The following is a 5219-nucleotide window of genomic DNA, read 5'->3' on the forward strand; positions in this document are numbered from 1 at the left end:
ATTTTCTTGCAAGAGAATTCCCTTTTCTTTGGTGTTCCTCTCGGGGCTCCAGCTTGGAACATTACTCAAAGTGGACACAAGATTTTCATATGGATCCTTGTTTACACTTGCAAGCAGTACGGCTATTGCTTCATCTTCCTCAATATTCTTTTTAAGAGATGCAAGTTGAGTTTTTAAACTCTTAAACTTATTAATGTGTATGGTCATAGAAGCACTGTCTTTGATATCCAGTTTATAAAACTGCATGAGAAGTTTTACCTTTGAATTCTTTGCTTGAGTACCAAACATTTTATCAAGTTCCTCCCAAGCGGTTTTAGCATTTCTAATACCAGATATATGATGTAACATATCATCACTTAATCCCCAAGCAATGATGCCTAGTGCCTTATTATTCATCTTTTTCCATTCTTTGGATTTGAACTGGTCTTCTTCAACGAACCCGTCTTCATCATCTTCCTTCTTGTTATCTGCATCATCTTCAAACAAGTCCCATAAGTCCTTTCGCATTAGGTGGTACATGGTCTTTTCCTTCCAGGCATGGAAGCCTTCTCCATTGAACTTTGCTATTTGCTCAAGTTCTACCATGTTGAGCAGCTCCAATTAACTAAGAAAAGACCAGCAAGGGGGATTTGTGAAGTGTCACAAGGAGGTTAGTGTCAACTGACACTAGTTGAGTATCAATAGATACTATTCTTGAGCTTAGTATTGAATGTTGGTGCTTGATCTTCTTCTTGCTTGTTGATTTGAAGTGTTAATCTTGCTGGGAACTGAGTTCAAACTCAGATAAGAGTGGCAGTGTGTGCCCTCAGTTGAAAGGAATGAGAAATTGAAGGAAAAATGAGCTTGCACCTTGATGGCTATGGCTTCTTGGATTAGGGTTTTGACCCAGGCCTGGTTTTTTCCAGATATCTAGAGCTAGAGTTGATCATTTTGGAAACTTTTTTTATGGAAATGTAGCTTACTCCATGCGCTCTACAAGAGCACCATGATAATCGTCAAGATCGGGTACTACAGTCCGCGTGCAGATCAGCGAAACATAACCAGGCGTAGATATGGCAGCAACGTCAAATTTCAGCAATGCCAGACTTGTAGGTATCCAATGTCGGGCTTAGATGTGATATGCAGAAGCTCTTGAGTAGAAGAACAATCCTCCTGAAGAAAGCACACTGAAATATTTCCTGGTTTGAGAGATATGAGAGCTCAAAGTGAGGTACATCCTACAGGCCACAAACTGGGGCTATGGCAACAACTAACAATAGTGACAATGTTGAGGTCCAGATAGACAAATCTCATGGATTTATGTGATACAGGGAAGCTTTGTGAGGTGGAGAACAACTTTCTAGAAGGAAGCTCAGAGAGATTTGGTATGTGAAGTGAGATACATGAGCTTCAAGATGACATGGTGCTGCTGGCTATGGCTGCCACAAGGTCCAACTGAGATTTGAAGTTGAAACTAAAGATATGAGCTGAATGTTGGCTGGTTAGAGATCACCAGAGATGAAGGGAGACTAGAGATTCAGAGTGTGAGCTGTGCCATGCCCAACTGGGCTCTGATACCATGTTAAATGATGTGGATCTAGGACATGACTCAAGCTATGGTGGATCAAAGATGTAAGCCAAGTTCATAATGACATGGACAAGTAGAGACAAACTATTACACAAGTGGATTAGGTTCCAAGATAGATTAGCTTGGACTCATAAACACAATCTTGTGTAGAATCGACAATGATAGACACTTAACTGAAAGTACAAAGCATCATGATATTGTGTTCATTTCATACAATGCTTTATAGGCTTTGAGTTGTTCCACTCTCCTCACTGTGCATATGGGATTCAGGACAGCTCCTCTTGGAGCATACATCATTTGTCTATTTCTCAATATGCAAAGCTCGACCTCTCTGCCCATAAGGCATAGTCCCATTCCGTTCCCCTAAAACAACATAAATCGGGATCCTAGAAAACCTGAAATCTAGGTTAGCACTCTTGCTGTTCATTTCCTTCGAGAAGAGCTCCTTGCTATCCATTTTGTTTGAGAAAAGTTCCGGGCCAACTGGAACCAACCATTTGTAGGACAGACCCATGGCCACATCCACCGCACTTTCCTCAAGGTTTTTTCAGTTCCCGGCCAACTGGGACCAGCCATTCATAGGACAGACCCATGGCCACATCCACCGCACTTTCCTCAAGGTTTTTTAGTTGTCTAATTACCTACCGCATTTAGTTGGACACGCATAAAGCAGCTTCCTTAATTAGCCAGTTAGACACCAATTTCGTTACGTAATCTTAGCACTTGACATAGAAAAAAAGTGTCAAACAAGTTCCTTTTCAACAAGTTATCTTATTATCTTTGGAATACATCCACATAATCCAGCCCATAGGCTAATCCATAATTTGCCCAAAGGCAATCCATAATCTGCCCGAAGGCTATCCAGTAATTCACACGGATTACTAATCCAAGATTCCGCCCGTAGACTAGCATGCGAGCCTTGAGATCCAATCCGGAGTCACGTTGGCCTCTTGTGCAGGGCCTGGAAGGCAAGGGATTTACGGCCAGAGCCCCCTTGGCACCCAAGCATCCTCCTGCTCCAAGTAGCGCTCAACGAAGAGACCTCTCGTGCGGCAGGTTCGATCCACGTTCCTGGTGTGACTAACAACCCCCTTGGTTAGGGTCATGCAGATAGTCGGGGGTAACTGATGCTGCCTCTCCCTTCCAGCCTTCAACCTGAAGCATTAACTAACTTTCCATCTTTTAGTTCCTTGAGCAAACAATGCAAACAATGCTCCTAAATTGTTACAAGCACAATTGATCCAGTGGTCGTTTATTTGGCTAACTACTAAGGAGTGAATCCTTATCTCCGAATGCGTCCAACATTCGATCTGGGATCAATTGCAACTTGGCAAGATCCCCCAAGGGTTTGTTTGTTCACTCTTTTTTCCTTGGGTTGGAGCCATACCCTGTCAACCCAAATTAATCATTTACCTTCGGTTTCATAAGTTCAATCGTGAATCATGGTGACCATGTCGCTCTAACTTGATTGATCCTTTATTTACCAGGCAAAACGTTGTCGTGCTGCTGCGCATCCGAGTCGTATACACCTCCATTTCTTTTGTTGTGCATTTGTGTTATTTTCTGCGTGTGATTCATTGTGTGTGTGATGCATTATGATAATCCGCATCCAATGTATATATTCCGTTAGTGCATGTATATGATTTTGTTTGGATGCATGATGTGTGTGTGTTAGAAAAATATGAAAAACTGATGCCAAAGGACATTATCAAGCTGATAATTTCAATGATGATCTCTAAGAAAAGTGCAGGGAATTATGGAATCAAAGGAAGGTTTATGGAAGCGATCATCTAAGTTCAAAGGTTCCCATGACATAGAGTTGAAGGAAGTCTCTCAAAAGCTGCTTAAGCGAGCAAAGCGCTAGCGAAGCACCGAGGGAGTATTTTGCCATCCAATCTTCAAGGCCGAAGTCAAAGTTTATGCGCAGATTATTCATTGTAAAGCTAACTGACGAAGGGGCAATGCATGACTTCAAAGATAAACCTCAAATCACACATTCGAGAGATGGATGCACTTCAATATTTGTGTTTTACTCATTCATAAGAAGGGGAAACTAAATTGGGGAATTTGAACCGCTTTTGGAGGGTAAAAGCAAGAGAAAAGCAGGCTGTTTTGGGGGACAAGGAAGGACGACATGAAAAAAAAATCACAGGGGAATCAGTATTTTTGGGCTTGGATATGTCATTGGCCTCAGGGATTCAGCGGGAAAAAACCTATCAGGCCTGCCGGCTAATTTATGGAAAAAAAAAAGGGGACTAAATTTGAAACGGCCTCTCGCCGCAAGCCATCTCGGTATCAGTGCGAAGTTGCAATTGCTCAAAGAATAGTACTTGCACTATAATGCGAAGGGGAGGACGCTCATTTTGAGCTGCATGAGTACAAGCTTCAAGTAAAAGCTTTTGGCAATCCATTATGCGGCATAGTTGTTCTCACTCCTCTTCTCTGATCCAGGGATGTGCCTTTTCAGTATCAAAAGCACTTAGTTAGTGCAAAACTTGCTTTTGATGTGCTGGTGCAGGCTCATGGATTGGGAAAAGACATGGGTCAGGTAACTCACCTTTAGGTAAATGTCGATGGCTTTGTATAGACCATCATCACATATCCTTGCATAGTCTGGAAGTGCTGCTGCTAAAGACAGAAACTTGGCTGGCTTCAAGTTAACATCTTGGGCAACTTCTGCAAGATAACCATCTATCAGCCTTGCTACCATCATTACTGGAGTGAGTGAAGGGGAGCTTATCAGAGGTCCCTCGTCTACTGAGCTTGGTGAAGAAGCAATCCCGGCAGATTGATCTAACAAGAGGAAGTGATCCAAGATCCTTTGAGTACAATCTGTGTCATAAAGTGTGTCAATACTGTAGGATAAATTCGGAAAAAGCATGTCCTCCAAGCTGACTTGTTCTAGCTGCAAGCCAATCCTCCTCTCTAGATTACTCTTGCAGCCCACGCTTGTGTTAAGCATCATAGCAATCTGAAGAAAACTAGAAAGAAAGTTGGTTGGCACCACATTTTTTGTACACAGGCAGGAGGCTTTCAATAGTCTCTAGAATGAGTTTTTGATCAGTGGTTGATGTACCTCCACACTGCATGTGGCCTCGGCTACCTTGTGGAGCAGCCTGAAGTTTATTTGGATCCAAAAGATATTTCTTTCTAAAGTGCATGAGAGCACCTGCAATGCTTTCAGGGCCCATACCACGAGCTTTCACAACTACAATAAGCCGTTTGTAGAGAGCCAGGCCCAAAATGGCAACGTCTTCATATCACTAGTCTGATTGCGATTTTTTGGGCTTTGCTCCTGTACTAATTCCATTCCAAAGTAAGCTTTCCCCTGAAAATGCTAGAGATGCTTGTGTCGTCAACATGATTGCTTGCGGAATCCATGACTAATACCTTGACATCCCTATTAAGAGACGCATTTTTTTCCATTTATGCCCTGGACATTTGCACTAGAAGATGTAAAACCCTTCCTTATGTTCATCTCGTCTTTGGGAGCATCAAGGTGAGGTAGGGTGCTGTCAGAGGCACATGGGCGTGCTCTCCCTGTGCTGATCGACAAGAGGTGAAATAGATCTTGGCATATGATCTGATTGCAAAGTAGAAATTCTGTTGGCTTCTAGCCCTACTATTTAGCATATTCTGTTGCTGTGAGCCC

At 42.6% G+C, this 5219-nt stretch overlaps 1 pseudogene; it reads right to left on the minus strand.

Moving 5' to 3' along the window:
- Positions 1-3822: 3822 nt before the first annotated feature.
- On the minus strand, positions 3823-4827 carry LOC148009863 (BTB/POZ domain-containing protein At1g30440 pseudogene; annotated as a pseudogene).
- Positions 4828-5219: the final 392 nt, after the last annotated feature.

This window comes from Lygodium microphyllum, chromosome 30 (genome assembly GCF_053477565.2).
Source record: "Lygodium microphyllum isolate KBCC chromosome 30, Lygodium_microphyllum_v1.1.10, whole genome shotgun sequence".
Lineage (NCBI taxonomy): Eukaryota > Viridiplantae > Streptophyta > Polypodiopsida > Schizaeales > Lygodiaceae > Lygodium > Lygodium microphyllum.